This window comes from Setaria viridis, chromosome 3 (genome assembly GCF_005286985.2).
Source record: "Setaria viridis chromosome 3, Setaria_viridis_v4.0, whole genome shotgun sequence".
NCBI lineage: Eukaryota > Viridiplantae > Streptophyta > Magnoliopsida > Poales > Poaceae > Setaria > Setaria viridis.
In genome coordinates this window covers 20,671,571-20,698,360 of record NC_048265.2, presented here as the reverse complement: position 1 = coordinate 20,698,360, position 26,790 = coordinate 20,671,571, and the positions used below count along the sequence as shown (strand labels likewise).

General features: G+C 44.2%; 1 pseudogene; it reads right to left on the bottom strand.

Moving 5' to 3' along the window:
* LOC140222184 (protein FAR1-RELATED SEQUENCE 5-like) overlaps nucleotides 1-25,028 on the bottom strand; it is a 31,928-nt pseudogene extending 6,900 nt beyond the window's left edge.
* Between the last annotated feature and the right edge of the window lie 1,762 nt (nucleotides 25,029-26,790).

Below are 26,790 nucleotides of genomic sequence, written 5' to 3'. Positions count from 1 at the left end.
ATAAGATACTACAATATAGTTTGTTAAACTTTGTTTGGCAGTATTATCTAGCCTATAAAGTTTTAAAAATGTAATTTTAGAACATAAACTTTCAATATATATAATGCTACTCTCTTCGTCCTGTAATACAAGGCATCCAAGTATTTAAAATTTATCCTCAAATACAAAGAATTGTAGTTTGCCATTTAATTATTTCTATAATTAACAAGATAAGAGTAGCTGATTTGTGAATTATTACTAAAAAAATAAGTTACTTGTTATATACAACTACCGTTAAGTCAGGGGTACATGTGTCGACGTTTAGTAGCATCAACTAGTGAAGATTTGTCGCGTGGATTCTCGGATGGGTTAGCTCGCGAGACACAGGAGATTTATACTAGTTCAGTGAACTTGCCCTACATCCAGTTCGTGATACGGGTTCTTTATTCCTGGGCTCAAGTGCTTAAGTTTGCAGTATGGGGTTACAAACCGTTCGTATGTGTGTGTTCTACTTGGGGTTGAATCCCACTCTCGTTCCCCGTGCCTTTATATACACGGCTCATGAGGAGGGCTACATCGTCAATCGTCGTGGGTCTTCTATGTAGTGAGGCGCCTCTCCTTGACTAGCCACGGTGGGTCCCATCCCTCAGTCGGGGCGTCTTCCGGCTCTATTTCCGTGAAAATCTTCAGACCTCCTAGGTTTTCGAACCCGGCCCCTAAACGTATCCAAGGACGGTGCCTGCCCTCCGGTCACATCACCTGACGCCGTCATTATGGCAAACGGGAAACCAGCGTGACTAACCTGGTACGGTCCGAGCTGAAGCGCTACAGTGTCATCCCCGACTGGGGGCTTTACGTCCGGATGCGGTTATCCTGCCTTCCCAGGCAAGGAAAATGGTGCGCCTGACTGGCTGACCTGCACCCCCTCACCTCAACCCACGCGGGTGCGTCTGTGGCTGTCCCATCAGGCAGACCTAGCTACGCTTTAGGGCCGTGATAGGCCTGGCCCATCATTACGCCTAGGCTTTGTGGGACGTATTGGGCCAGGTTATCGGCCTGTTCTTTTCGGTGCCTGGGCCTCCGCCTCGGGCGATGATGGGATCGGACCCCTATCTAGCCCTATTTGCTTTGACCCATGATCTTCCTCTGCTTAAAATAGCTGATGGTTTAGGGTATCCTTAATCTGGATATCCGTCAATATGCGTCTTTTGCTACTCCTGCTAATATGTCCCAAAATCTTTAGGATGGCTTCTATTTCAGAACGGAGGGAGTACGTAAGTTCCAATAATCTCCTTAATGAGTGGTTCACATGGTAGCGGCCCATCTTCCCTCTAATGTTTTATTTCATTTATCTCTCCTATCTCTTCCATGTTTCTTTTTCCAACGATATCCCATACATCTAGCTGTAGTTGCAATAAGGAGCACCTTGGTGGCTTCAAACAACCATTTCATATGCTACGAAAAGTGAATTCACACCTGACCACCCCTTTAGACATTTGTCGAACAACCACAGCCATGGCAACCCCACCTTGAGCTGCCCCTCTACATCACACGCCACAAGTTAATGATACCCGGCCCTTCTCAAAACCTCAACAATGATGATGTGCTTCTTCTTTGATAGTGTTGAAGGGTGTGGATCAGAGATGAGCCCATGATGGTGACAAAAGCAATTGAAGCGTGCAGCAGCTGGCATGTAGGAGATGATCTAGGCGTTGATGGCAACGACCTAGATCCGAGGAGGGGGGAAACGAAAGGAAGGTCGGCTTGAGATTTGCTGAGGGGATAGATGGAGTGGGGGCAATTTGCATTTTTGACGGGGGTAAAAGTGGAAGAGAAGGTCCTCTGTGTTGTTCAATGGAAAATCCTGAAGCCCAGATTTTTCGTGAACATGCTTTTGGCACGCCATAGTGGAACCAACAATCAAATAACATCATTAGTGCTCGTCGTTGCCTCAACTTCAACCAGATGGCCGATGAACCTGCAGACGATCAATCTAATCCCAAGGCTCCTAAAGTGTTTTCTGCTGCAGAGATTACCTTTGATAAGCTTGATGAAGAACAAAGGAAGGAGGTTTATGATGCTAGGGACAAGTTCCTAGTAGCATGTCTGCAATCATTTAGCTTGAACCGCAACAAGGCTCATAGGAGCATCCTCTACTAGTGCTAATTATGCTAGGGTAGGTACCACCATCCAGAGATAAAGATCAAGTAAATGGGGAAGATAACCTTGCATTCCAGGCCAGGGTTATTGCAATAATTAATAGTGCTTTGATCAACCCAACTGGGATATTGGCACATGAGATCCAGAGGATGATCATACAAGTTGCAGACCATTATGACAGCAAGCATTCCTGGAAAAGGTATGTGGCTAACACGTCTAGTTACGGAGGTGGTGTACATTCATCTTCCGGACAGCTGACAGGATGGAACGACGGTCAGCCCAACTGATGGCCAGCCGATGCAGGCGTCAGCGTCAACCCCTATAAGAACTGCCAATCCGCAGCCACCGCTACCAAGGCAATCGAATTTTACGTCTGGTGGAAACGGGGTGTTTGATACTCGACCACCTCAAGTTGCAAATGGATTTGTGCTAGTTTCTCCACATTCACAGCACGGAAATGGACAGAGCAGTGAGGATTGGGCTCCGAAGATTGTTGAAGTAATGAGGAATCAGTTTGGCTTAAAACCCAAAGAGGAGTCTTATACATACCAGCCACCATACCCCGCCTAGTTTGATCAAGTGGCAATGCCACATTGGAACCGTGTTCCTGATTTTGTTAAGTTTTCTAGAGAACACAACATGTCTACAAGGGAATACGTGAGCCGATTCTTGGTTCAGTATGGAGAAGCAGCTACCATGGATGCGCTTAAAGTGCGAATGTTCCCATTATCTTTAACAGGGCCTGCTTTCACATGGTTTTCGACTCTAGCACCCAACTCCATTAACAACTGGGAAGATTTAGAGAGACTATCCCATAGGCCTTATATGGAAACCAGGAGATGAAGTTGATAGATCTTATGATGTTGAAGCAAAGAAACGAGGAAACACCAACTTCTTTTGTTCAGAGGTTTCGGGATGTACGCAACTGGTGTTATAACATATTCTTAACCGATGGACAGCTTTTTGAATTGGCTTACCAAGGATTGCTGGATCCTATCAAAGAAAAGTTTGTCCCTTAAGACTTTGAAAGCTTAGCACATCTGGTGCATAAGGTCTCGGTTCATGAGAGCCGATTCCATAACACACGCAGGGGCAAGTATGATTCATCTGATGAGGACTCCGACGCAGATGGAGAAATTGGTGTAGTAGAGTGGGTCAAGAGCAAGAAGCCAATCTCGTGTCCATGGATTAAAACTAATACAGAGACATACGACTTCGACATTACCAAGGCCGATAAGATCTTTGATCTGCTATTACAGGAGGGACAGATCAAATTGCCTCCGGGTCACAAGATACCGTCAGCTAAAGAGCTCAAGAAAAGGAAGGACTATAAGCTGCATAACTCTGCTACACATCATACTAATGACTGCAAAGTGTTTCATCAATAGATTTAGACAGCTATAGAGCAAGGGAGGCTAAAAGTTGATAAGAATAAGAAGCCGATGAAGGTTAACAAACATCTATTTCCAGCGGTCAACATGGTGGAGGCTGCGCCGTTTGATGGGCGAGATGAAACAAGGCTTCAGTCAATCCTGCTTACAACAAAGAGGGCAAAAGAATCTAGCGCGGTGGATCCACGAGTGCATATATCAGCTGAAGAATTCAAGAAGAAACTAAGCTGGGACCAAGAAGTTGGAGAGGCCGAAGCCAGCCAATCCGCTAAAAATTCTAAAATGACTTCCAAAATGCTAATTAACAAGTACCAGCGCAGATGGGAAGTTCGGGAAGCTAGGACAGATGATGACCGGAGTAAATTTGAGTCACATCGGAACTGTCCTTTCTTCCAATACTGCTGGAATGAAATGTTGAGGTTACCATCAACTGTTAATTGCCCCGAATGTAGTTCAGAATATCAAAAATATCGCGATTCCAATAGATAATGCTGATCGGTGCATGAACGGTTGGAGTATCAGTCATCAAGGCACCATCGTGCAGTCGAGGGATCCGATGAAGAGACGGAAGTGCAATATGTGCATGAAAGGCTGAGTTACTGATATGAACCGTTACAAGAAAGGTCCTTGGGATGGCCCGATCTTCACGGCAGTAGGTTTCGTAACAAGGATAACTTGTTGCAAGCAGTGGGTAAGTAGCTTTAAACCTAACAAAGGTTAGATGCGACCAAGTGACGGGAAGAGAGGCACCGAAGAAAGCTTTGGCTCGATCTCCGAACGACCATAGAACCATGATCCAGGGTAGCTTTATACTAGCCAAGGTTGGATGCGACCAACCTTGAAGACTTCGACTCGACCACTAAACGACCACAAAACCACAATCCGGGACTAATCCACACAATACAGTGCAGCCTAACTTGAAGCTATAAAGCACAATTAGGGGACCTCAGAGAGATCTTTTTCACAAGTCCTCGAAGAACAAGGAAGAACAAGGGTGTGCAAGGCACTCAGTAGCTCGATTGCAAAACCATATGTGGTTATTTATTCATCAAAATTCAACTTGTTTTTCCAGTAGTACATAGGGATTATTTATACTAAGAACAACCCTCCTAGATAGGTATGAACTAAACTCTCCACATTGGAAGGTGGAAGGTCAAGTGGTGAAGCATTCATGAGGTGACCTTTGAATCCTGCGTGTCTTCTCAATTTCTGTGCATTCTTCACTAAATCGGTCATAACTCCTTATTGGGAATTCCAATAGACATGTGGTTTGTTGCATTGGAAACTAAACTTCAAGCCTATTCTGTCAAGAACTCATTCACCTCAAGAGCTATTGGGAATCAAGAGTTATGAATAATTTATTATGTAGGTCCGAACAGATCAAAATGGGAACAATCTGGATGTTTGCCTTCATTAGGTTGGTCCACTCGTATCCAAACGTTCCTTGCTGGTCCATTCCTTGTGGTTTCATCTTATTCTTGTGTTTCGTCTCCATGTAGTGCAGTACCCTCCTTTTCATGTGTATATCTAATCACAACCAATGTAAATGATTTAGGCAGTATAAAATTCTAACGTATGTTAAGTTAATTTCAGCAAGGAAAGCATGCACCTCTTGTTGGAGTTTCTTAGCATGGCTGTGTGTACTTCGCCCTTCATACACATGAGCTTGTGTACCCGATGTGTGGTCTTGTGTAACCAGTGGGATGTCCACATTAGTTACCCTCCAAGGCGCGGATCTTTTGTCATTGACGAATCCAAGGAAGACAATATCAAGATACAAGGGAAGCTAATTCCTGGAGAGCGTTGGTGTCCAAAAGGTTTAACCAAGACTCAGAGAAGGAGGGTTCAACGCCTGCGCTACAAGGAACAAAACAAGGAGTGGTGCGTCAAGCAAGCTGATAAAGGCAAAGAGGTATCAGCTAAAATTAATATAGTTTTTGTTCTACCTGCTGAGTTCAAGATTTATCATAGAGATGAAGAAAAACTTGCCCAATTGGTGCTGCCGGCTCAGCAAGTTGTATCGAGAAACTGGAGGAAGAAAGACACTGTCACCTCAAGCCTTCGTACCTAAAGGGTCATGTTGACGGTTAGCCGATGACTAAGCTATTGGTTGATGGTGGTGGTGTTGTCAACATTATGCCATATGCTACTTACCACAAGCTTAGGAAGACTCCAGAAGATCTAATCAAGACTAACATGGTCATAAAAAACTTTGAGGGGAAGAGGTCAGAAGCTAAAGGGATCTTGAACTTCGAATTGATGATTGGTAGCAAAACTCTACTTACTACCTTTTCGTCATCGATGGCAAAGGTTCATATAATCTTCTTTTGGGTCAAGATTGGATTCATGAAAATTGTTGTATTCCGTCCACAATACATTAGCAATTAACTCAATGGGATGGAGATATGGTGGAATCATGCCAGCTGATGAAACCGCTATCATTACTGCAGCTGATGTTCCTTTCTGGGAATCTGACAAAGTACGTTGCTTATCTGGAAAAGTCTGGGAAGAGAATGAATTCATGGATGCTACAAAATTCTTATTCCAGATGGATCAAGATAATAAGGAAGCGTAGAGCAAGTTCAACTGTTTCTATCGGCTGACTTATTAGATTGTAACATTTATTGGTAATGGGTCAAAGTCGACAGCATGTAAAAGCCGATGAATAATTCATCACCTTAGATGGCCGATATCTATTGATATCGCCTTTAGCACAAAAAATATATAAATAAATATGTTTTATTTGGAAAATAAGTATTGCCAATAAAAGTTAAACATATCAGGATAAGCTTTGTCGTGTGAACTTTTTCATATCAATGGATTACAAAAGCCGATGATTATGTTCATCATTTCTAGATAGCCGATATCGTGGGATATCGCCTCAAGAATAAAAAAGAAAAAGAAAACGACAAGAAGAAGCACAAGTTTGATGAGGCTGGAGTCATTCTGTCTTGGCATCTTCGAGCTCGCTGAGATGGTAATCGAGGTACATCACGAGGATTCTTCTTGCATCGTGACCTCATGGCTTTACAAACGAGGTTGTGAAGGGAAGGAGCATCCTAGTCTATTTCATGAGAATTCTTCTAGCATCTGGTGGTCATGAGTCATCTATGAGCTTCAAATTCCTATTCTTTGAGCCATGGTTTCTGGTGGTAGGAATGCTAGCATTGGTGGTCTATTTATAGCAAGATTGCTCACATGCAACTCAGGCAATACAGGGAGCTCATGAGGTATAATGGCAGGAATCTTTCAGCTTTCACAGATTGTTAGGGCAATAGTGTTCTCGTGATGTTTGGCCTAGTCAAGTGTAGTAAATAAGATTCATTGCGTAAGGTCAAGAAAAGTAAAGATGGCATTGAAGGGTCGCTTTTGAAACGATGAAGTAACTGCACTACATAACTTACAAAAAATTCAAAGGAGGATTAATTGTTCTTTACAAGGCCCTTTCAATGACCTCTATCGCACGCACGCGAATTTGGTCAACATCGGCAATTAATTGGAGGTCTTCTTCATCAGACCCTAAGACTTCATTGGTTTGCTGATGTTGTTAGCGAACTTGTTTGATGGAGCTCGACAGTTCTTCCTTGTTCTTCTGGATAGCAGTGGAATACTGGTCAACTTGATTTCTTGCCGACACGATGCCCTGTTAATTTGGGTTCAGCTCCTGGATCAACTCATCCCGTTTCGCCTCAAGATCCTTCGGTCTCTGTTCTGCAACAAGAGAGGAGGCAACTAGCTCATTAGCCTATTGTTTGAGTTCCTTGGCCTTGAGCCGATTGGTCTCCAGTTGGGCAGCCGCTTGTTGATTGACTTGCCGATCGGCTATACTCTTCTTGGCTTCTTGGACTTGAAAATAGAGAGATTCGATGAAGGCCATAGGAGTCAATAATGCTACTAATTCATCAGTCAGATGAGTTCTAATTTGCCTATACAGCTTCTAGATCGGGTCAGCCTCTTCTAGCAACACAGATGTGTCTTGACGCAGCAACTGCAGAATAGATGATAGCTGATCTTTGATGTTTGGTTGGTTTTGCATTAGATGGCTTGAGCTAGTATCTTCCTCATCTGCAAATTCTTCTATGTTGAAAAAGAAGAGATCTGACAATGATGGATTGACAGCCTGGGGAGAAACTTGGTTAAGTCAACAATTTAGTGTCTCAACAAATGCACAAAATCCATATACCTGTTCCAGAATTCCTTATTGTTGAGTGTTGCTTTCAAGATCTTCTTTATCGGCTGTAATTCTTGGTCATTGTATAGCCGTTGGAGGTGTTTCTGGCTGAGTTGACTCTTCTTCAGCCGTTGGTTCTTCCTGCAAATGGGCATGAATTAGGATGGTATTAAAATGGAGGCATTGGGTTTTATGGATAAAATGAATATTACCAAGATAATTTCTTGAATCGATGATTGTTGTCGGCTCAACACAGGGCTATCTTGTGGAATTTCCGTGTTCAACAGAGGAGTCCATGCTGATCCCGATGCCGATACTAAAGCTGATGCTCCCAAAACCAACTGAATAAGTTAAAAGTGTTAATCTGCAAGTACAATGAATAGAACAAGTTAATGAAAATTGTACCTCTGCAACCAATTTCTTCAACCGGATATGAGTTTCTTCTTCCACTGAGGTCTTCTCCGATTGCGGATCCACTGGCATGTTGATTAGTGGTATTTGTGTCTCTGCGGGGGAATTTCTCTACAACAACCAATTGCAGGGGGATCTCAATAAAAGAATGGATAAATGAAAGGAGAGTGGGTTGTCCAATTATTACCAAAGCCGATGGAGATCTAGGTTGTGGGGATGAGCTTGATGAAGCAATTGCCATTTTCTTCTTTCTGCTCAATAACTCGGAAGGCAATTTACGTTTATCTGCTATGGAAGCCTTGGGCAGATCAGAAACTCGGAGGAGCATCGACTCCCAAGGTTGGATCTGTTGTGGGAGGAGCATAAGAAATCGGCTCACCACTTAAACTTATGAGAGAAGCTTCAGTATCATCTTCCTGGAAAGATATGAATTGTTATAATAAACTAAAGAAAGAAAGGGGACTGACATATGTAAAGCAGTTACCTCTCCATCAGATGGTGCATAGCTGGGAAAAAGCCTTCTGCAGTAATGAGCTACTGCCTTATTCATTAGGTGGCTTTTCCATTCATTCCACCATCGATCAAAAGATTCAAATGATACTTCAGTACCAGTACAATCTGGTAATTCAAATGAAGGCACTAGTGAAGTCATGGCAATCAAGCTTTCATAGTCCGAGCTGGTGGTGACCGTGTCCCTTGCCTTTACTTGGTAACAAAAAATAGGCTGATTGGAACTTGACCAAATCCCATCTGATGAAAAAACACTGAAGGATGATAGAACTCATAAGAAGGCTTGTGAGATCGACTGTTGCAAAACCCTGTCGGGAGAATGCAAGGGGCTACTACCGATTTGGAAGTTAATATGAGTAATTCCGATGGGCCGACCTTTAGAAAGATAGGATTCAACTGGTTGGTAAATTCATAAGCACACCATGTTATGTGTCACACCATGTTATGGGACTCTCCTTCAGTGTTGTTATTGGGGAAAGTGCAGGAAGGAAGATCTATTCCTTGACCCTTGGCGATATAAACAGTAAGCCAAAGCTGAATGAACCAGCACGGGCCACCAGTGCTGATAGTTTTGCCGACTCGTAGCTTGATTGTTGTCTGGTGCATCAAATGGTATACAGACCCAAGCAACAATTTTCCAAGGGGGATTTTATTATCTTGAGCTAAGTGCTCGGCAAATACCAGCATATTTGTTGTAAGGTCTGCAGTGGATCCATAGAAGATGAATTTTTCCAGCCACATGTTCAGGAAAAGGGCGTGCTCTTCATCAGAAACTATGCCAGTTACTTTGCTATGTGAAGTGATGTAGCCAGACCATCCATTCATATTTTTTTATTTGACCTTATAAGATGGTTTAATCCTCAGATTGAAATGGTTGATTGGGGTGGAAACATCCAGGCCTATTAGCATAAAAACATCAAGCAGGCTTGGAGACATTGGTCCATGACCAAGCAAAAACGCATTCAGAGCATCAGACCAGAAATATGCAGAGGCTACTAACAGTGCCTCATTCTTTTCCATGTCGGCCAAGGAGAGTCTAATACAATGGCTGATTCTAGAGTCCTCCCAATTCTTTTCCTTCTCGGCTACCATGCGAAGATATCAGGATCTCCAGCCGAGAATATTGCTAGGCCATGAACGGAAGGTGGTTTTCCACTGATAGATTAATTGTAGCGTGCTTAAAAGGAACCCTCTAGGTTTTGGCATTTATAAAGTCTATTGGATCCTCATTTCCCATGGGTCCCAGGAAGTAACTTGTTTGAGTGTCGGCTACGGGCATCAAGAAATTGTTCCTAAGTTCCTACAAGGGGGGCAAGGATTGAAAGAAAAATAAAAAAGTGAACATTCAGTACGCAATATCCAGATCAGATCTAAGAAAAAGAAAGAGTAATAAAGATGTATGGTACCTATGGGATGGAAGACAGCGTCGCCATTGTCAATCTAGAATGTCTTGGCGGTTGGATCTTGATGGTGACGGAAGACGATGGAGTAATCGTCGGGCGCTTGAAGGAGGATTGATTTTTACTATGACAAATGACTATTGTTGTGAAGAAGACGAATGGGATAGAACGGTTATATAGAAATACTTACAGAGTGAATCCCGTAAAGTGAGGGGGATGTTATCGAGAAATTCAGAGAAGACGGTCATGATTGTGGCAACGACTCTTTTTCAATTTTGGAAGGGTATCGGCTCAGAACCTGTGAAGGTGTTGATAAGAGAAGAGAATTTTGGAACATAATATTATATTCCAAAATTGGGGGGCATGTGTTGACACCAGTTTTTGACCAAAGTCAACTGAAGAGGATAAGATTCTAGCAGCCGATGAAGGAGTGAGAAAGAGCCCGTTGATGATTCCGCGTTGACCAAGACTAGCCGTAGGTGACCATGATTCCAGAAGTCAACCGGAGGGGGTATGGTCCGAAGTGAAATCGACTCCACCAAATAAGGGAAAGAGTGGAGATATATCTTTAATAGTTTTAAATTAGTTTGTAACAGTTCATGTCGTAATCAACTAGGATTTTAGCTTGCTCCAGGGTATAAACATAAGCCCATGTGCCTTGTGAAACAATCAATCAATCAACAAAACCTTTCAGCGCCACGCCGCCAAAACCATAGGAGTAGGAGTAGAGTAAATTCGACGAGTTCCTTCCTGTGCACACGGCTGCATCGGCTTCGATCTCAGGCGAGCTTGTAAGTACCGTCACCTGGTCATCACGTGCTCTATCAAAACATTCTAAGTTAAGTCTTATATTATGATATTTGTGCGTGTGGCTAGTTATTGAGTTATATTAGATTGCAAGTAGAACTTTCTAGGCTTTGTCCAATATTCTGCTTGTCTTCGATGTTGCTCACAGTTATCGAGTTGTTTGGTTTTATTAAGTTGCATCGTATCGATCTCTTAGTTTTATCAAGCGCTCACAGTTATCGGATGACTTAGATCTGGTTAGGTTGTCTTCATCGGCTCCTTGACCTTGTTTAAGCATTCAACAGTTATTTGATCGTATCGACTGGTTAGATCTTGCATGCTTTTATTGCTTTACATATGCTAGGTCCGATAGATTTTGAGCCCTGCCCCTCGTATTGCTAGCCATTGGATCATTAACGTCAGGATGCTACTGCTGAGAGTTGATGCATTGGCTGGGTATTATCCATATCTCACAGAAGCATGATGACATCACTGATCCGATAGGTATGTGTATGAGGCCTTGCTGCCGCAAGCTTGTCTGTTAAGTTAATGGGATGAAGTTAATGTCCTCTCATTCGTGTTACCTTGTTTAAGTTCAATACACTTATCATGACATTAATTAGATCTATTAGCTTAATTAGCATGTAAGCGGTAGGTAAGAGGTCCTTATTTGTTGTGTTCTAATCTCTTAGATTAATAGTGTCATTGTCAAGATTAGCGGATCAAGACTACGACTAGTAAATTTCTTTTATGCGTGTAAGGCTTCGGATGGTGGCGTGGGAAGACACGGGGTTAGACTGGTTCAGGCAAGGAAAGCCCTACGTCCAGTATGAGGAGCTGCTCGTGTTGCCCACGCGGGGTCTGTAGTAGGGGGTACAAACGAATGAGAGAGGGAGCCAGTCCTCAGTCTCTTGGGTGTGCACTGATGCTCTAATGGTGAGTGTGTGTGTTCTATTGGCCTGAGAGTCCCCCTGCCTCAGGGCCCCCGGTTCTCCTTTTATAGCGCAAGGAGGGCTCAGGGTTACAGATGAGCCAGGTGTGAGGAGAAGTAAAAGAGATAATCTAAGTAAAGTAAAGATACAAAGAGAAGGACCAAGTCCCTAGGTCGCTGCCTCCTGCTCCGGCCTTCGGCTCCTGTCAGCGCATCCACCGGAGGAGGGCGGCTATCTTTGGATTCTGTCGACGATCTCCCTGGCGACCGCTGCCGCCAAGCATGATGATGGCGTTCGGTCATGACAACTGTGCACATTGGGGGGAGACGGCTGACCCTGTTGTTCTGCTTATGGCCCGTGGGACACGGGCGTTGCGTCCCTGTCGCCGGACACGCGGGGCGCGAGAACGGGCGGAGCTCCCTCCTGTGCGGGGCGGCGCAAGCCATGAGTGCCATATGACGAATTAGGGGGAGCCGCAGCCACTGTAGCCTGTGCGGTCGTGGCTACAGTGTTCCGTCCGGGTACTTGTGGCGGTCACGTCGAGAGGCGTGGGTGCCTTTCTGCGCACTAGAGCGGCGGTGCATTTATGGCGAAGATCAGTGGGGGGCCCACGAGATCTGCACCCCTCGTCCGCCGATCTTCGCCCGAGGTGGATACTTATCTTGTGGGCCCGGACGAGTCCGACCCCCTACGCCTGGGGTCGGGCGAGGCGGAGTCTTGCAGCGAGGGGTCTGGCACTCCCGACCCTGGGACCGCGGGTCGGGTGAGGTGGAGTTCTGCCATCGAGGGGTCGGGAGTGTCCGACCCCAGGGTCCTGGGTCGGGCAAGACGGAGCGGGGTGTTCCCTGCTCATGCTGGGCCGGCGGTAATCGTCATTACCGCAGGTGGGCCTGGGCCTTTATGATTGTCATTTTAAGGGTCATTAGGAGGTTGTTAATATTTCCCCCCAACAAATAGATTGATGTCAATGCCATCTCATTCGTGTTACCTTATCTATGTTTAATACACCTATCAAGATATTGACTAGATCTGTTAGTTTATCTGATGTGCGCATGGTGAGCAAAGGCTCCTTTTATGGCTGTTGTTTTACATTGCTTTATCTTAGCCCATCAGCTCATATAGCCGATGGCACATGCCATTAATACTTCTATTTATTTACACTGCATGATCACTTGAAAATCTATCTGTTGTGGTGTTTATTCCAAGAACGCCTACCCATAAGTTCGAAAGGCTTCGCCACCGATCGGCTTAGGAATTTAATGTTTACCTTGTCAATTTTTAGGTCAAATTGACTGGCACGCCTTGCACCACTCGCGAGCCGATTTGAGCCTGCACTGGAGTTAAGCAGATCTCCTAGGTCCTCCGTGTTGTTCAACTTAGAAGTCTGAAGCTTAGATTTTGCATCAACAGTACCTTTCTATAGTAGTGAGCCCTAACTAGGACAAAGCCTCTCCCGTTGTAATCTCTCACTACAGGTACATAGCCTACACGGTAACATCATCTTCATTGGCCCGAGCATGGAGGTCTACTATTGACGCCAGTCAACACGTCAATTTATGAACTGCAAGCAAACGTACGGATCAGTTGTAGCTCTTGCCTTAGAGTAATCCCCAAAGGTTTATCAATCCGTGGAACAAATGAATTTGCATGCTTAACTAAGCACTAATCTATGTAACCGAAGGTTCTTTGTATATGATAAGATTGATCTAACAAAACAACTAATGACTTAGATTAAAGCAGATAGAGAGTATGAATGTAAACAAGATAGATAAAACGCTTGTCCTAGGGATCTAGATCACTTGTAGATGTAATCACCATGAATGAAAGTACTGGATCTAAGTGTTATTGTGAGTGGATGTGAACCATGCCCAACACTTTCCCTCTCGCACGTTATCACTACACGAGGGTACTCAAATATTGAACGATAAGAACATGGCTTGATGATCATTCTAGGTAAGCAAATAACCAACCCAAAGTAGCGCTGGCCAGCCATTACATGAAGGAGCATCATCAAGATATGATAAATAATAAACAGATCTTAAATAAGAGGTTCAGCGATTACAAATCAAGATCTTCATACAACCCCGAGGACAAACAAAGACTTTACCCCATGATCTTACACATGTTGATAAATTTCTGGGTAAAGATCGCCATGTAGATCAACTAGACCGAAGACGACGACGAATGGGGGCAGAAAAGCCCCAGACCGATCAGCCTGGGCACCTCCAAGCCGATCGGCTTGGGAGGTTCCTTCCTCCTCTGGTGCTCCGCTTCACATGGCTTCTCGTAGATCCAATCTTCTCTCCATTTTTCCTCCTTGTGGCGGCAGTGGATGGTGGTTACGTGGTGCTTTCTCCTCTCTCTCTCTCTCCCCTTCTCTCTTCCTTGAAGTTCATGAGGGGGTATTTATAATCTCCCATAGGCTGCGGCTCTGGGTCAAGTTCGGTGAAAAAACCCTAGACATCATCATAAACTTCACGCTGAAAAAACGGGAGGTCGACCAGACCCTGGAATGAGCTAGGCCAATCGGCCCAGAGGGTCCCAGGCCGATCGGCCTGGCCCTTCTGGTCCTCTCCTTCCTCATGCTGGCTTCCCCCGACGGCCCATGTCTAAATATCCATTAAACTCTTTATGCAAACCCTCTTGATTATATCGTATTTCCTGTCATAATGCAATATACTTCAAAATATAACACATATGCAATAATGGGGTTATTTCGGGTGCCAAGTGGCGGGTTAGTATAAGATTAAGCATGAAAACACTAGTTAAATAACACTAAAAGTATGTCAATAACGAGCGTCAACATCTACCCGTGGAGCTAGCTGGGTATATATATTTCTGCACCAAGGCCATCTTTGCATCTCGATCACCACAACATGTGGGTTGGTTGTGTAATAAACTTCCATGCCTTTTGAAGCGTAGCGCACACATAGTGTGAACTCTGCTGCTCATATTCATATATATCGATCCAATCTATCTATATATCTCTGATATCTAGCTGGCCAGTCAGCCCATATAGCTGCTGCATGGAGGACAGGGAGGAGGGTTGGAGGATGGGGAGGCTGCGGAGCGCGGTGCGGCAGCAGAAGGGAAAGTTCTACATCATCAGGAAATGCATCGCCATGCTCATCTGCGGCGGGCCAATGTCTGTATGCATCATGCAATCTTAGCATCCTCCACCATTAGATTATTGATTAATCTTAAGACAATAATGCTACTGCCAGCTCTCTTCGGATTGCAGCTTATATATGTTGAATTATATTAACAAATAATGCAGCATCAACATGAATATGAGGCACAAACTCATTTCAAACTCAAATTTATAGTTTAGTTTGCTGGCAAATATTCCATGTAAAGGTGGGCGACTTTGGGTTCATATATTCAATTTGAAAGTATTTTCTATAACTAAAACTTATCACCATATATTAGAGAAATCAGCTATCAAGTTTAGTTTTGAAGGTCATGCAAGTCAAATTGTGCCTAATGTTTGAATCGGGAGTATTTACTTTCTGCATTAGTTGACCACCTGAAACTGGGTACATGCACATATAGAAGTATATGTGCCGATCTCCTCAATTATTTTATCATGCATTTCCTTGCATCAAAATATCTTCATGCATTCTGAGAGATTTTGCTACATGGTGAAACTATAGGAATTGCCTTAACATATAAATTATGGATTAGGTTAAAATATTCAAATTATTAGTGCACATAATATATTTTATGTATCTAACTTTTTTACATAAGAATACAGATGGGTACCATGCATGTAATGTGTCATCACGTGGTCTTCCTCTGTATAAATGTGATTGGGCCACGGGGTTTAATGACAAAAGTTAGGATCTTTTCATGACAGAAAACATAGATGTATTAAATTATGCTCATTATACATGAAAATAAATAGTAATCCAGCTTTTTTCAATTTCATATATGCATATCCATCTCTTATTCAGGAACGCTCGAACTAGAAAACTGAACTGATTTAGTTGACAGACTGCAAATTTTCGTACTTAGGAAAACTTATTTAATTTAAAGCAAACGGACGCTAATTTGGATCCTTTTTCCACTGTTGACCATTTCATTTTCATTTGTTACCTAAAAATTACCATTCTCAAAGTGCTCTCCCTCGGAGAAAACTATAGACCACAAAATTTGAACGAAAAACGCCGTGTTGATGTCTACGCACATACATGTGTGTGGTTACTAGTTATGCATGTGAACTTTTATCGGACCAACAAACTGCGCGTTGTAAAGTTTTAGATAACGACTGAACCCATATGAAGATAACATATGATACCACTTTTCTCAATATAACACACTAAGGTCAGCTGAGACAACATTTGGTCTCTCTCCATAGCTCGCAATGTTTGTCTCGAGGATAAATGAAAGTGAGATAGATACCCGAACACATCACAGTAGTACTGTTATATATCACCTCATTAGCAAGTGATAGAGAACCTGACTATCTGTTAGAGCCGGGAGCTAGCTATTTTTACCATAAACAGAGAAAGCAGCCGAGTTGATACGAATGACAGCAATACAATCATGCGAAAATTAGACTAATCCCAGCAATTGATTTGAACCTAGACATATTTTTTTCATTGCATGAAACTATATATATAGTTTCTACGTGTATATATGATCATTTAAGATAATGCATTTACTAATATCCATCATTATATCGTGCACAAAAAAAAACTACTGCAGGTTGGAGACGAGGAAAAAAAGACGAAACTAGCTGGCATCAGCTCAGATCAATCTTAATTACCCCCTCTCGAGCTTGAACGGCATACTGGTCATACATCGAAGAACATGTATATAATAAGACATAAATACACGTCTGTAATAGCGGATGTGGATGGCATGCATATAGACATAGAATGCTCAATCATGTGGCAGTACTTCCCATATGTGATATGCATGCCACAGTAGTGTGAATGTTCTATTTTCAGGAGAGAAAAATGCACATGTCGTTATATTGTGAGGTGGCACAGGTGGATACACGCATCTATAAGGCTCTATCTCTATTTGGCACTGTGGTGGCTTTTTCAAAAGTACTTTGCAAATAAACCTAAGTGCATTTGGACCATCAAACATTTTGCCGTTCTTTCACTCATTCGTCGTGGAGGGCGTACCTCAACATGAAGACTACCGTACTATACTGAAGTCTTAAGCGTTAATTTGGACTTTGGAGCTAGGGACTCGATATATACGAGGAGCGTGCACCTGATGTACGTATTTACATGAGATTATCTATCGCCAAATCAGGGGTTAATAATATAAATTCACAGAGAGACTGACGCGACGAGTAGTGCATGGGTGTGGTGGTACGTGTGTGGAGTTCCTCCGAGGTATTGCACTCCGGAGAGACTGAGGTTCATGGTGGTCCAGACATGGCATCCGACTATCCAAGGTTGTCCAGGGCTAGATTGCATTAGCGTGGACTTTTTGTTTGCAAAATGCACCAATAAACCATGTGGATGTCAAGCTTGCTCCTGTCTCTGTCCGCTAACACCTGACTACCTTCCTAGCAGCTCGCAGACATGCCATATGCGCTGCCAGGATGGACCAGTTAGTGATGCTAGCCTATATGACTTCATTATCTATAATTTTTTTGTCAAATCCAGGAGAGAGCTGCGTGCCATTCTATTAAAAAAAAACAGGACAAATATGATACACGGGTGTAAACCCTGACAAAGACAGTAAAAACTAATTTACGGCAGCTAGCGCCGATTACCCAAGTATATATACGGTGCGAGGCTAATCACCCGAGGCAAGCGACCTTAGTCGAAACAGCTCCCTGTACTAAGCGGTGTGGCTCTGACGATACACGAGAGAGCACTCTCATGGGCCACCGCGAGCAGTACCTCCGAAATGCTTGGCCTAACACCGACGAACTAACTAGAGTAGAAAACTGATGAGGGAGGAAAGGGAGCAGCCCCGTGAAGTCGAATGTGCGCAGATCGGGAAGATAAATGCCACTACCGTCATTCCTATCGTCTCATATATGTTGGTGCAAGGTACACATCCGGCATAGTTGAAAGTAGGAAATTAATTTTATTCTTCATATCCTAACCGGTATTGAAACTAGGCCGATTCAGATAGTCACTAAACGTAGCGGTATGAATTTGCATTGATTAGCATACGAATTTCAACCGTTCTGGCATGCTCGAGAGAGAACTATCGAGGAAGCTGAAGCGCTCTTGGTCTCAGGGCCTGTTTGTTTGACCAGAGCTGTTTTCAAAAGCTACTGCTGCCTCTGGTTCTGTAAAAGCCAACACTAGTTTTTAGAACATGTGGTTAGTTTTTTAGTTCAAAAAGTTACGAAAAAGCTCAAAAAACTGAGTTTTTCAGCTTTTCATATAAACGCAGCTTTTTCGAGTTTTTCAGCTTTCCATATAAACGCAGCTTTTCCGAACTTCTAGCTTTTTGAAAGCTGCATGGTAAGTTTGTTATTTGTTTGAGCTTCTAACTTTACACGCTGAGGAGCTGCCAGAAAGCTCAAATAAATAGGACCTTACACTCTAAGTTAAAGCGCTTCGTCTCCCTCTCTAATATAAGTTGCCATGGCCAGCAAGGGCATTTTCCAGCGGTGAAGGGCTGGGGACGACGATCGCGGGTGGTCGGCAAGGGTGAGGAACAACCTATATGTTATCTGTTAAAGGCAAATAGATTGAGGAATGAGACGGGGGTGGAGCTGCATCTTCAGTGACTAGCACGGGAACGCCCACGGAGAGCGATGACAGCTTTACATGCATGAACCACGGGCGAGCTGCGGAATGATAGCATATGATTTTGGCAGATACATGTATAGCTTTGGTTTGCGATGAGATCCAAGTGTCCACTGCTAATCAGAAACTATCTTCTCTCCATCTAACTGATATGGCTTATTGAATACTGCAAAGACTGAAGGATAAATGTGTCCTAAAGAAAAGGCTCAGCCAATTTTTGTAAAGGGCGCTGTATTTCTTGATTTCATTTGCATTGACCTGCATCCGGGTATATATGCAATGCTTCGCCCTTCCTACTTTCCCTCTGATCGTCTCTGTTACGGGGCACGCGGGCTCCTTCCGCAAAAGCCAGGCCGAGCCGTGTGTGTGCTCAGCTTGATATGCCACACCACTTTGCCGCTCTGGTACTTGCGCGTGTGCCAAGTGTCCATGATCTCGCAAACGAGATGGGCCGTTCAACACGCTACTGGTCCAACCCAGAGAAAACAAACACAGACGAACGTCCTTTTGCCTTGGGCTCTGCTCAAGCACCAGAAGAAGCGTGGGCCACAACTGGCCCATCATTCTACGGATTGCTTTTCTCTCAACTTCTCCGACGACTGCCACTAGAAGCCTCTCGTTCTCTCGTCTTCCCCTTCTACAGTTTCCCAGGGCGAAAAAGAGGCGAATTTCTCCCGGCGCCGATTTCGCCGGATTCCTTGCCTCCGGCGGCCTCCCCGGCGCTGGAGGGTGAGGGATTTGGGGATTTCGGTGCTGGTGTACATACTACCTACTAGTATAGGATTAGATCCTCCTGGTGGTTGATATGCCAGCCACCAGTTCTATTTCCCTCCATGGTGGATCCGCCGTTGGCGGCGACTTTGGCGACGCTGACGGATTCAACGGTGATGCGCTGTGGAGGCTTGAATCCCTCCACCTTGGTGTTGACGAAGGCGGCGACGGTGACAGCGTCGGCTCCTTCAGCACCATTGGATGGAGGTTAGGGTTGGATGACTTCCCGGTTAGGTTCTCGCCGGGAATCTTTTGCTTCCACCCGGGCTTCTCCGGCGACGGCTTTATTGCTGGTGACCGGGTTCTGGTGGCGGTTCGTGGGCGAGCGGTGCAAGGCAACAGTATCTTTTGCAGGAGGTTCGGCATCGGCGATTTTTTGTTCGTCTGTTTCATCTGTGTTGATGCTCGAATCTTTCGTGGGCTTGTTTGTGTTGTCTGCGCCTGTGATGTCAACGGCGGCGCCGAATTCGTGACCTCTGACAAGGCTGCTGTTCGGAGGAGACTCGGTGAAATACTCTACCACCTCGTTTGTACGGGTTGGTGTTCTTTGACTCGCTTGGCGGGTTTGCTACCCGTCGATTGGGGTTGGATGGTAGGGCGTCCGGTGTCCGATCCCGGTGATGACGAAGAGATGGTTTGCCATTTGCTAGGACATTCAACGGATCAAAGGCATGCTCTTGGCGTGTCACTGATGGGCCTTTCAAAATTCATGGTCTCTTTGTTGGTTCGGGATGCCACTGCGAGTTCCATTCTGGGTTATCTTCTCTACTGTGAGAGGTGGAGAAGAACCAGATTGCGGCAACGTTGGTCGACGATAGCGAAGTTTGCTGGATGCTCCTTTCAAGAGCTTATATGTCAATTATCTTATCTTGTACTCTGGGGTGCCCTATCAAGGGCTGGATCAATAAAGTCCAACCCTTTTTCTAAAAAACTTCTCCGACGACTTGGTTCGATCACACAATAAACATCACAACCAAGCACGAATCGACCTGCGAACTACACCTCCTACTGCAGAAATCAAATTTCTCAATTCTCATAGACAAAATACTCACCATGTCACCCATGCGTGGCTCCTTCCACACCACAATCGGCTATCGCGATCAAAGATCGGGCTGTGAGTGTCGCTGCCTGTCAGTGTCAGTGTGTCACCCCACTCCATGTGGCATGTGCCTGTCGCCGTGACAGGCGGGGGTTAGCTGGGACTGGGAGGAGCGCTACGCTACGGATCAAGAGACGGCTGTCCTCCGTCTGTACGTCCCTGGTCCTGATCGCCTGCCCAGATTGGGCTAGGCTCTCCAGGTCGGTGCCATTAGCTAGATACTCTCTCCGTCTGTCCTCGGATCATTAGTGTATCTGACCTTAGATTATCGTGGCACACAGCTCGATTTGAATTTGGGAAACGAACAAAAGCATATAAGAATCCGCAGGCACGATGCCTGTCTGCTGCTCCATGTTCTTTCAGGTTCTCTCAAATTCTTTCACTTGGGAAAGCAGGAGGGGGAAAAAACGGTAGAGTTTGCAAGAAGACCTGAAGGCAATCCACCGTGCAGCATTTCAGTGAAAAAAACTGAATATTACGCTTCACTACACAGTTTGGCCTGCTGAATTTGCGTGTGCGCTAAGCGTCTTCCTCAATTAGCATTTGTTTCAGCAAAAGATTCCCGAAGCTGTCATATTTTAGTGTTTAACAGCTTTCGTGATGTTATTAGCATGCATGTTGCTGAGGGTTTTGAACTTTTGATCAGAAAGAGGTCACTTTCCACATTATTAGGTCGCCACCATGGTGGTTCAACAAAGTCTGGAAAATGCACAAGAGCTTTACGATCGCATTTCTGAGCGCAACTCATAGCACTCGAAACCTCTGTCCTTTTCTGCTCATTAGTTTATCATCATAATAGTAGATTACAAGTGGCACCCGCGGAGCAAGATTCGGATTCAGAGGACTAGAAACTCATGATGCAAGCACAATGGCTCTCCGTCGGCACAAATCATGCTTTCGGTCGATACAGATACAGGCCGGCCCTGATGTCTGAACTGCACACAACAGCTGAACAACATAACATCGGTTCATTTGGCCCTTCTCCAATCGTCAGTCGTCACTGTTGCTTCACTCAGGAAGCACCAAATGGAGGCCGAGTGTAGAAACACCTGAAGGCACTCCACCACCATGTGGTGTTTTTCTCTGTACTTGGTTGTTTGCAGCCAAAGCCAAGGTCAGAACCGAAAAAACTGTTAGACTTCCGTAGGATGCAATCTGACCTGCTGAGATTGTGTAGGATACACAATCTACCTAACTAGCGGAATTTGCGTATGCATTGAGCCTCTTCCTGAACCTTGTCTGAGCTTACGATTCCTCAGCCTGTCTTGCTACATTGTAATTGCCAATTACCTGATGCTACTAGCATGTTGCTAGGAGTGCCCAGCTTTGATAAGAAAAAAGGCCACTTTCCAGGTTAATAGACTGCACAAACGGAACAGCACCATTTGGGGTGGGAAGACACATAGATGTACAATCACATTTCTTATCATCTCTCTTTGCACCCAAGCTAAATTGTCTGCCCTTTTTCTGCTTGCTGCTTTACCTAAAGGCACAGCGGCTATGGTAGAGCCGCCGTGCAACTTTGGAAATTCTTAATCAAGACCATAAGGTACTCACCCAATGGATAGGATTAGAGATGGGGCTTGCCGGCCAGCAATAGGTATTTTGCCCTCCAAACCGCCCCCCCCCCCCCCCCCCTCCTTCCATCCATCCGGTTCCTTCACCCGAGAGAGGCGATTCGCCGCCACCCCTTCGCCCGTGGCACTCCGCTCCACAGGCCTGGTGAGGGCGCCGTCGGCGCCCCTCCACCTATGGCGTGCCGGCCCATCGGCACCCCTCCACCTGTGGCATGCCGGCCCGTCGGTGCCCCTCCGCCCGTGGTGTGCCACTCCACCCAGCATGGCCAGGGCGTCGCCCCGCCGGCCTGGTGATTGAGCTGCCTTCGAGGAGCTTGACAACCACCACCCACCGCCGCCCGAGCGTAGAGATCCACGGTGGGCAGGGTGGTGCAGCCATGTCGTCGGAGATGGGCGGCGGCTCAGTGCTGTGTAATGCCAATGCCAATTCTGCCTTCTGTGTAATGCCTAAACAAAAGCCTACTCTGTGTACTCTGAGCAATATGTACCGACTTCTGTGTATGCACTGAGCAATATATCCAATCTGAGATGTATGAGGTAGAATCTGAGCAATATGTACTGACTTCTATGTAAGGATGTAAATGCAATGACATTTATGCAAATGCACTGATCAAATAAATTACAGTAAACTCCATATCCATGTTGTATAATGCATCGAAACACTGAAATTTGGCAGCAATAAACTGGAGGATGTCACTAGTAAAAAAAGTGTTTACAACAAGCATTCCAAAAGATCTTAAAAGGTTACACGAACTTGAAATATCAGCCAACAACATTGTTTGAGCAATTGCATGCATCATGATCCCCTACTTTCTTACATTTTCCACACGTCTGTTTACTTTTACCCTTACTTCCAGCCATCATATCCTTGCTCTTCTTAATTATTTTGCATCTCCCTTTCGACTTGATATCATTTGGTGGATGTATATCGACTTCATTTGGAATTTTACTACCAAGGAAAGATTCATATTCATCCTGTTTATTAACTCTCGTAGCAAGCATGATCTTTTGGAGAGGTTCTACTAGGTTGGATAAACTAGAAAATAAAACGTACATCCCTTGTTTAGAGTTCTTGGCCATTTGGATAAGATCTTCAAACTTGTTGTGTGAATCTGAAATCTTTTTCCGTATTGCCACCTCCATAGGATCTTCAAGCTTTTCATCTAGTAGGTTACCTTTTTCATCAAAGAATAGTTCCCTGTAAAATTGAAGATCTGATCAAGACTATTGTACAAAATAGCTATAGAAAAAAATCATACAATACACACCTTTTACATCTTTTCTCCCGTCTCTTCATAATATAAATCGATGGTATCTCATTTTGCTTCTCGACTTTAAGCACTTGTATGATATGATGGTATGGGATGCCATAGGACTCATATAATTTACAGGAGCACCTACCAAACATGTTTGACTTGTTCAACTGAACCACTCGCTCTTTTCCACATAGACTGTTGATGGTGATAATTTTTATATCTTCACACTCTATAATGCCTTGAATAATGCAATGGTCTCTTGCAGCTACGATTTGTCCCTGAAATTTACTAAAAATTTCATGTGTATATATCACACTACATTGCTTCTCCATGGCCCATGGTATCATCAATTTAGGAGTGGTGTGAAGACTTGCATTGTCGGCTTTCAACTCCTCTTGGTGCTAGCACTCCAAAGTTGTGTCAAACCAAAACTCAACAAAGGTCAATTTTCAATGAATGAAACGGTTAAAAAAAGAATTTGCACTCTCCGATCATGACGTAGTCCTAAGGATTCCTGCTAGAGGTATGTCCACAAAGTATGCCGGAATCCATGATTGACGAATGGCAAACTTTGTGGAAAACCAATCATTTCCCATAAGTGCAAAATCTGTTATGATAGAATTCCATTGTGACTCAAAATCATCTGAAGTCTTGGAGCCCCAAACACACGTGTTTAGTCTATCCCAGAACTGTTCACCCTCTCTTATAGAGGGCCCAACCTTCTCAGGTACCTTTTCCATGATATGCCACATGCAAAGTCTGTGAGTTGTATTTGGTAGAATATGAGCAATAGCAGCCATGCTCGCATCTTCATCTGTTATGATTAGATGAGGTACTACTCCACCCATAGCCTTAAGAAAGAGGTTAAACAACCATACATATGACTCAATCTTTTCATTTGCCAAGAATGTTACCCCTAGGAAAACACTTTGCAAGTGATGATTGACTCCAGTAAATGGCACAAAAATCATGTTATACTGAATAGTGATATATGTTGAATCTACCGAAACCACATCACCAAAAACACTATAGTTTTTACTGCATAAGGCATCTGGTCCAAAACACACAAACAAGTCGTCCTTGTTCATCCACCATAAAGTCATAATAGAAGGCAGGATTTACTTCCTTCTTTCACTTAAGTTGTGCCACAAATATTTGTGCATCTGCATCCTAGATTTTGATCTTGAGGTCACGGTAATAGTTTTGCAAATCCCTCAGCGTGCACCCAACATTCTGAAACCCACCCTCACTGACATGGAGAAGTCTATATGCCTGTGAGGTGCCAAGCTAGCATTATGACAATTGAACAAAGTACTCTTTGCCCTCTCACTAACATTACGGTTGGATCTTAGCAAATGCCTCTTATCTGATGACACAAAACCATGACTGTGCTCCTCAACCATTGAAACTATCCGATACTTCTTGTCACTACCAAGCTTGGCAACAATATGTGCCTCACAACCACATCTGGTTTCCATCACATTATATGTCTTTCTCTTTTCTCCGGATTCATCAATAACATTTTTTTACGTTCTCCTTTTTGTACCCTTCCCTTGAACAATAATACCGCTTAATTAATATTTCCTCATTTTGCTTCTTGTGCTGACCAACACGGACAGAGAAACCAACTTCATGTGAATACGATTTGTAAAATTTCTCCACATCTGTGAGTGTATCAAACATCATTCCAACCACAGGCTTCAAATGTTCTTTGCAATTGGGTGTAAATAAAGAACTCTGCGTGATTATATTGCTTACACACGGCGCATTGGACACCAAAGCACTGGCAGCATGGAACCTTCTTCCTATGAGTCCTCCAACTCCGGCGTCCACGGTGATGACGGCATGATCCATGGTGCCGGCCTCAAAACTTCTTCCTGTTAGTCTGGCATCATTGGTGTTGATGGAGACAGAATCAACGGCGACGGCAGGATCAACGGCAACAACTTGAGAGAGGGCATCCGTCCGCTACCCGTGCACAGGATCCATGGCGGCGGCGCATTCTGTCCGCGCGAGAGACGAAATGCCGCACACGTTGGACTCCATGGCGGGGGGGGGGGGGGGTTTGGAGGGGCAGGGGGGATTCGCAAAATACCATTTTGCATTGCTAGCCGGCGGGCGCTTAAGTGCAAATTAACCTCAGCTCTAACTCTATCCATTGGATGAGCATCTTATGACCTTGATTCAGAGTTTCCAAGGTTGCACAGCGCCTCTGCTTTCCACCAGATACGGTGCCTTACCTAAAAGGCTAAAACACATCAAAATGGAGCACGCATAGAAACATTTGTAAAGCACCCGATCGGTTAGCATTTCTGTACTAGCATAGTACCTGATAGTTGCAAACCCAACCATCACAAAGAACAATGAACACAACTGAACATTGCTAATGTAGTAAACTAGCGCCGAACAATGAAATGTGACCTACTAAATTTGTTCAGCATTAGACCTCTTCGAACAGCCCTGCTATATATTTATATTTACATGAACCTGATTTTCACTTATATTAGGCCACTAAAATAGCTGAAAGTTCAGGTATTTGACCATATAACTGCTTCAGCTAATCTTCGCCCTCTCGCTCTCCCTTCCCCATCAGATTTACTGCGCATGAGAAGGATGTCTCATCTGTTATCTCTGCAAATTATAGCCAAGAAAAAATCAGGCTGTGGGTGTCGCTGTCAGTGTAACCAACCTCATGTTGCCTTTCGCCGTGACACATGGCTAATGGCTTTTGTAAGCTGGGAAGAGCGCTACCAGATTAGTGTATTAGGTTCTCGATGTCGGCGCCACTAGATTCTCTCCCAGACCGCCGTGCTCATAAGTATATGATTAGATTACTAGTGACGCAAAGCTCCGTAAGGATTTAGGAAACGAACAAAGCGTATAATGCCTGTCTGGCGGTCTGCTTCTCATATTCAGGAATCAGGCTCACGCCTAGAACAGTGGATCCGCGCTGGTGCATGACAACTGCTGAAGCTGAACTGCACACGAAGAAGGAAAAAAAGGTTGCTCGGTTTCATTTCGAGCCGATCCTCACTTTATCAGTTCTACTATTCAAGATATTAAAATTAATTAGTTTTTGTCTTTGGAACTTTTGTGAATTGTGCGTTCTTTGCTCAACCGCTGCTTCATTCCAGGGAAGTGAAAAAGGGAAAGGGGACCAAATGGGGGAGTTTTTAGGAACACCCGAAGCTGAAGCCACTCCACCGTGCAGCATCTCTTGCTTTTGTTTGGATCTTGCACGTCACACAAGGAACAATGAAACAAGGGGAGTGAGGGTGGTTCCATGGACTAAAATTTAGTACCTATCATATCGACACATCGAATGTTTAGATACTAATAAGGAGTATTAAATATAGACTAATTTCAAAACCAATTGCAAAGATGGAGGCTAATTCGCGAGATGAATCTATTAAGCCTAATTAATTCATGATTAGCACATATTTACTGTAGCATCACATTATCAAATCACGGACTAATTAGGCTTAATAGATTCGTTTTGCGAATTAGCCTCCATATGTGCAATTGGTTTTATAATTAACTCATGTTTAGTCCTCCTAATTAGTATCTAAACATTCGATGTGAGAGGGATTATACTTCAATTCTGAATGTTACACTT